This window comes from Triticum aestivum, chromosome 4B (assembly GCF_018294505.1).
Source record: "Triticum aestivum cultivar Chinese Spring chromosome 4B, IWGSC CS RefSeq v2.1, whole genome shotgun sequence".
NCBI lineage: Eukaryota > Viridiplantae > Streptophyta > Magnoliopsida > Poales > Poaceae > Triticum > Triticum aestivum.
The window spans coordinates 224,579,787-224,587,481 of NC_057804.1; positions in this window are offsets into that span (position 1 = coordinate 224,579,787).

Sequence of the window (7,695 nt, forward strand, 5' to 3'; positions counted from 1 at the left end):
GAGAAAGTCCTCCTCCTCCCCCTTGTACAAGCCAGATAGGATCTTTGCCAGATCGGATGCCGAGCTCGGCCCTCTGCGGCCATGACGGGTGGCGTCGTCTTCCCCGTTGAAATCCCACATAGGGTGGCCCCTATATTGGAGTGGCTACACCCCTCGCATAATGCACGTGGCCGTGATTCCAATCATGGTCAATCCAGAGTGGGCCAGTAACCTAATCCGGCCCATCAGATAATGGACGCTCCCATCATCCTCCCGTTGAGGGCTCCGCGGGCGCCAACTCAGGCGTTTCTTCAAGGGAGCATTGCTGAACTCCGGGAGGCCGATCCGAACTGGATCCGGCAGAGGGGCATCCTCCATGTAGAACCATTCCGAAGGCCAGTCTTCAGATGCCTTCTTCGGGGTGCCGGATAGATATCCGGTCCCGGCGATGCGCCATATTTCGGCTCCGCCCACTTGATATATCGACCCCTCATAAGAACGGGGTACAAGGCAAAACAATCTCTTCCACGGCGTATAATGGGGCTCGATGCCCAGGAACAGCTCGCAAAGAGCTACAAAGCCCACGATGTGCAAAATGGAGGCAGGTGTGAGGTGGTGAAGCTGGAGTCCGTAGAACTCCAGGAGCCCCCGGAGAAAAGGATGTATGGGAAATCCGAGTGCCCTTATTAGATAAGGGACGAAGCATACCCGTTCTCCTTTGGAAGGGTTGGGGACGCTCTCCGCCTATTTTCCACCCTTGAAGGTGGCCAGTCCGGCCAGAACCGGAACCATGAAAGCTGGGGGAAGATATCCCTCGGTTTGGAGCGCCACTAGCTCGCTGTGTGGAACTGAGCATCTCCCCCAATCTCCTGGCTTAGGGCTGGGAGCGCGAGAGGAGGAGCCGTGTCGACTATCCATGATGGAATGGATTTTTGTCAGAAGCGCTTCGATGAGAACTTGCGAATGGAGGATGGTGTGAGCTGGATCTAGATCCTCGCCTCTCTTATAGGCGACTCGTTCGCACGGCTAGGGGGTAAAATGTAAAAATACCCTAGCTTTTCGCATTCATACGACACGTGGAAGAAGGCCATTATTGGGCGTAGAAGCCAAGGAGCACAACATTTATAAGGAAGCCGAACACTACTCGACAGGAACATGAAGTTTGAAGGAGAACCCGCCTTGCAACGCCGAAGACAATATACGCGCCGGACTCGTCGTCGCTGAAGCCCGGTTCGGGGATTACTAAGGTATTCCCGGACTAGGGGGTGTCCGGATAGCCGAACTATCATGGTCGGCCGGACTCCAAGACTATGAAGATACAAGATTGAAGACTTCGTCCCGTGTCCGGATGGGACTTTCCTTGGCGTGGAAGGCAAGCTTGGCGATACGGATATGTAGATCTCCTACCATTGTAACCGACTTTGTGTAACCCTAGCCCTCTCCGGTGTCTATATAAACCGGATGGCTTTAGTCCATAGGACGAACAACAATCATACCATAGGCTAGCTTCTAGGGTTTAGCCTCCTTGATCTCGTGGTAGATACACTCTTGTAACACACATCATCAATATTAATCAAGCAGGATGTAGGGTTTTACCTCCATCAAGAGGGCCCAAACCTGGGTAAAACATCGTGTCCCTTGTCTCCTGTTACCATCCGCCTAGACGCACAGTTCAGGACCCCCTACCCAAGATCCGCCGGTTTTGACACCGACAGTTATACTCATATTTTAGTTGTTGTTGATTACGTTACTAAGTGGGTAGAAGCTATTCCAACTAGTAGTGCTGATCATAACACTTCTATTAAAATGCTTAAGGAAGTTATTTTTCCGAGGTTTGGAGTCCCTAGATATCTTATGACTAATGGTGGTTCACATTTTATTCATGGTGCTTTCCGTAAGATGCTTGCTAAGTATAATGTTAATCATAGAGTAGCATCTCCTTATCATCCGCAGTCTAGTGGTCAAGTAGAGTTGAGCAATAGAGAGCTCAAATTAATTTTGCAAAAGACTGTCAATAGATCTAGAAAGAATTGGTCCAAAAAACTTGATGATGCATTATGGGCCTATAGAACTGCATACAAAAATCCTATGGGTATGTCTCCATATAAGATGGTTTATGGAAAAGCGTGTCATTTACCTATTGAACTTTAACATAAAGCATATTGGGCTATTAAAGAGCTCAACTATGACTTCAAACTTGCCGGTGAGAAGAGGTTGTTTGATATTAGCTCACTTGATGAATGGAGAACCCAAGCCTATGAGAATGCCATGCTATTCAAAGAAAAAGTCAAATGTTGGCATGACAAAAGGATACAAAAGCGTGAGTTTAACGTAGGTGATTATGTGTTATTATTCAACTCTCGTTTAAGATTTTTTACAGGAAAACTTCTCTCTAAATGGGAAGGTCCTTACGTTATCGAGGAGGTCTATCATTCTGGTGCCATAAAAATCAACAACTTCGAAGGCACAAGTCCGAGGGTGGTGAACGGTCAAAGAATTAAACTTTATATTTCAGGTAATCCTATCAATGTTGAAACTAATATTATTGGAACTGTAACCCCGGAGGAATACATAAGGGACACTTTCCAGAAGGTTCCAAACTCCGAAAAGGAATAGGTATATGGTACGGTAAGTAAACCGACTCCAAAACAATTCTAATGGCAAATTTTACCAGTTTTGGAATATTTAAGAATTTTAGGAAGAAAGAAGTAGTCCGAGAGGGACACGAGGCCTCCACGAGGGTGGAGGGCTCGCTCACCCTTACTGGGTGCACCCCCTATCTTGTGGACACCTCGTGTGCCTCCCGGACTCCGTTTTCTTGCGTGTTACGTATTTTGGTAGGTAAAAATTCATTATATAAACTCCCGAAGGTTTTGACCACCGTATCATGCAAATATCCTCTGTTTTCGTTTCGAGCTGTTTCTGTTTCAGATCTAGAGCATCATGGCGTCTCCAAGCGCTCCCAAGGACAAGTTTTTCAAGAGGGTTATCAACCCCTATCTCGCGCAGGTGTTGCAACACCCTCAAACCATTGAGATGCGTGGGGGGATGCTGCACATCCGCGATGTGGAGGGACCAAGGCGTACCGGAAGTGTGGAGACAAAGCTCGAAGCCATGGAGTAGCAAGTTTTCAAGTGCCAAGGGATGGTGGAGCGTGGACTCAACGCCAACCATATAATGATCACGGAGTTCACCAACAACCACAAGCTAGATGCCAAAGTCATTGGGGAGACCATCTTCAAGCTTCAAGAGAAAATCGAGCACCTCCAAGCCCAGATCTATGACCTGCAAAACCAGAACTATGAGTATGAATATAGATTCAAGAGGATGAGTTTGGCTGCAGATTTAAGGATCCCGGAGACTCGAACATCCTTCTATGATGGTGAGCCTATGCCTTGGAAGATGGACGCCATGCCTAGATCATCAACAACTCCTACTTCACCACCTCCGAGGACATAATTACATGGGTATGGGCACTCCCCTTGGCAACTGCCAAGCTTGGGGGAGGTGCCCCGGTATCGTATCACCATCACACTCCTATCTTTACCGCTTTATTTAGTCCGATTCTTTTAGTAGTATCTTGATTTAGTAGATTGAAATTTTGATATCAAGTAGTTTTGAGTTTTGCTTTGTGATCTCTTTTTGTAATCGAGTCCGTGAGCTATCTATAATAAAGATTAGTGTTGAGTCAAGGGCTTTGCTATGTTGCTATGATCTTGAGAAAGTAGAAAGAACAAAAGAGTTCATATTGATCTTATGGTTAGTGATGACTTCACACATAGAAAGTATGAGGCGTCCCGGATCTCAGGGCCGTTTTGCCAACTGCCAACATGAACGAAATCGAGTTTCATTGCGGGAAATTAGGATTTCATGAGGGAGGAAAAGGGGGTGGAGAGTCGTACAATGCATTGGTGGGATGAAGGTGCTAGCTTGGATGAGATAGGAAGTTTCGATGTGTATGTAGATTTGGTTCTAGTGCCCCCACCCTTTTCGAGATCTGTCAGGATTAGCAAGATGTTCTGGTGTAAACTATAGAGAAATGGAATGAATGGAATGTATCTAAGAAGAAAGGAAGCCATGCTCCATCCTGTTTCTAAAAAGAACATCACCTCCCTTTTTGGTTAGATACCACTCCGTTAGGTACTAATGCTAAAAGTTGTTGAGAGTTGGCAAACGTAGTTTTGGTCATTGTTGCAATTAATAGGAAGTAATAAGGAAAGAGAGATTCACATACAAATATATTATCTTGGACATCTTTTATGATTGGGAGCACTCATTAAGTATGACATGCTAAAAGATTTAATGTTGGACAAGGAAGGCAACGTAATGGTTTATGTTTTCTCACATCTCAGTTAAAGTATATTGTCATTGACCTTCCAAACATGTTGAGCTTGCCTTTCCCCCTCATGCTAGCCAAATTCCTTGCACTAAGTAGAGATACTACTTGTGCTTCCAAATATCCTTAAACCCAGTTTTGCCTTGAGAGTCCACCATACCTACCTATGGATTGAGTAAGATCCTTCAAGTAAGTTGTCATGTTGCAAGCAATAAAAATTGCTATCTAAATATGTATGACTTATTAGTGCAGAGAAAATAAGCTTTGCACGATCTTGTTGTGGAAGCAATAAAAGCGACGGACTGCATAATAAAGGTCCACATACAAGGGGCAATATAAAGTGACGTTCTTTTGCATTAAGATTTTATGCATACAACCCTAAACGCACATGACAACCTCTGCTTCCCTCTACGAAGGGTCTATCTTTTACTTTATGTTTTTACATTATGCTTGAGTCAAGGTGATCTTCACCTTTCCCTTTTTCATTTTATCCTTCGACAAGCTCCTCGTGTTTGAAAGATCATGATACATATATCCAATTGGATGTAAGTTAGCATGGGCTATTATTGTTGACATCACCTAAAGGTGAATATGTTGGGAGGCAACACAATAAGCCCCTATCTTTCTCAGTGTCCGGCTGAAACTCCATAACCACAAGTATTGCGTGAGTGTTAGCAATTGTAGAAGACTACATGATAGTTGAGTATGTGGACATGCTGAAAAGCTCTATTCTTGACTCTTTCCGATGTTATGATAAATTGCAATTGCTTCAATGACTGAGATTATAGTTTGTTAGCTTCCAATGAAGTTTCTGAACCAGACTTGACATTGTGAATTGATTGTTACTAGAGTATAAGAAATCATATGATAAAATCTATATATGTTGCTGTTATAATAATGATCATGATGCCCTCATGTCCGTATTTTACTTTTATCGACACCTCTATCTCTAAACATGTGGACATATTTTTCGATTTCAGCTTTCGCTTGAGGACAAGCGAGGTCTAATCTTGGGGGAGTTGATACGTCCATTTTGCATCATGCTTTTATATCAATATTTATTGCATTATGGGATGTTATTACACATTATATCTCAATACTTATGGCTATTCTCTCTTATTTTACAAGGTTTACCATGAAGAGGGGGGATGCCGGCAGCTGGATTTCTTGCTGGAAAAGGAGCAAACATTGGAAACCTATTCTGCACTGCTCCAAAAATCCTGAAACTCCACGAAACTTATTTTTGGAATAAATAAGAATTATTGAGCAGAAGAAACACCTCAAGGGGCCCACACCCTGGCCAGGAGGGTAGGGAGCGCGCCCACCCCTACTGGGCGCGACCCATGTTTCCTGGGCCCCCTGGTGCCCCCCCCGGTGTCCATATTCTGCTATATGAAGGCTTTTACCCTGGAAAAAATCACGGGCAAGCTTACGGGACCAAACTCCGCCGCCACGAGGCGGAACCTTGGCGGAACCAATCTAGAGCTCCGACAGAGCTGTTCTGCCGGGGACACTTCCCTCCGGGAGGGGGAAATCATCACCATCATCATCACCAACGATCCTCTCATCGGGAGGGGCTCAATCTCCATCAACATCTTCACCAGCACCATCTCCTCTCAAAACCCTAGTTCATCTCTTGTATCCAATCTTGTATCCAAACCACAAATTGGTACCTGTGGGTTACTAGTAGTGTTGATTACTCCTTGTAGCTGATGCTAATTGGTTTACTTGGTGGAAGATCATATGTCCATATCCTTAATGCATATTATTACTCCTCTGATTATGAACATGAATATGCTTTGTGAGTAGTTATGTTTGTTCCTGAGGACATGGGTGAAGTCTTGTATTAGTAGTCATGTGAATTTGGTATTCGTTCGATATTTTGATGAGATGTATGTTGTCTTTTCCTCTAGTGGTGTTATGTGAACGTCGACTACATGACACTTCACCATTATTTGGGCCTAGAGGAAGGTATTGGAAAGTAATAAGTAGATGATGGGTTGCTAGAGTGACAGAAGCTTAAAGCCTAGTTTATGCGTTGCTTCGTTAGGGGCTGATTTGGATCCATATGTTTAATGCTGTGGTTAGGTTTACCTTAATACTTCTTTTGTAGTTGTGGATGCTTGCAATAGAGGTTAATCATAAGTGGGATGATTTTTCAAGTAAGGGCAATACCCAAGCACCGGTCCACCCACATATCAAATCATCAAAGTAATGAACGCGAATCATATGAGCGTGATGAAAACTAGCTTGACAATAATTCCCATGTGTCCTCGGGAGCTCCTTTATCATTACAAGAAATTGTCCAGGCTTATCCTTTGCTACAAAAGGATTGGGCCACCTTGCTGCTCTTTATTTACTTTCATTGCTTGTTACTCGTTACAATTTATCTTATCACAAAACTATCTATTACCTACAATTTCAGTGCTTGCAGAGAAAACCTTACTAAAAACCGCTTATCATTTCCTTCTGCTCCTCGTTGGGTTCGACACTCTTACTTATCGAAAAGGAATACGATAGATTCCCTACACTTGTGGTCATCAGTGGCTGAGGCCACCTATGTTTGAGTCAATTGGTATGGCATCATGATGATTTTAACCTTGGGCCCATGAACAAAAATCGTCTTTGAAGCATAGTACCATCAAGAATGGCTAATGTGAAAGATTGGGTTAATTTTGGCATAATAGGGGGAGGGAGAGTTCATTGAGAGAACAACACCCCCCTAATCCATGCCTACATCTAGAGTAAGATATGATGATGAGTGTGGTGGGGTGTGCCTAGATTCAAGCCACATTGCTCAAATCAATGATATTTAGCTCATGCCTTAACTCGCGAAATCTTGCTTCATCTAGAGGCTTGGTGAAGATATCAGCTAGTTGCTCTTGAGTGTTGATGTAGACGATATCAATATGTCCCCGCTTGATGTGATCCCTAATGAAATGATGACGAATCTCATTATGCTTCGTCTTGCTATGTTGCACCGGGTTGAGGGAGATCTTGATAGCACTTTCATTGTCACATAGAAGAGGCACTTTATCACAAGTGACACCGCAATCCTTTAAAGTTTGCCTCATCCATAGCAACTGTGCACAAAAGCTTGCTGTAGCTACATATTCGGCCTATGTGGATGAGAGAGACACACAATTTTGCTTCTTCGAAGACCAACTCACCAAAGAGCGACCAAGGAATTGGGACCCTCCGGAAGTTGACTTCCTATCCACACAATCTCCCGCCCAATCCGAATCCGAGTAACCAATGGGATCAAAGCTTGCTCCTTTGGGGTACCATAGGCCAAAGTTTGGGGTATGAGCCAAATATCGAAAGATTTGCTTGACCGCCACATAGTGGCTTTCCTTAGGTGCAGCTTGAAACCATGCATA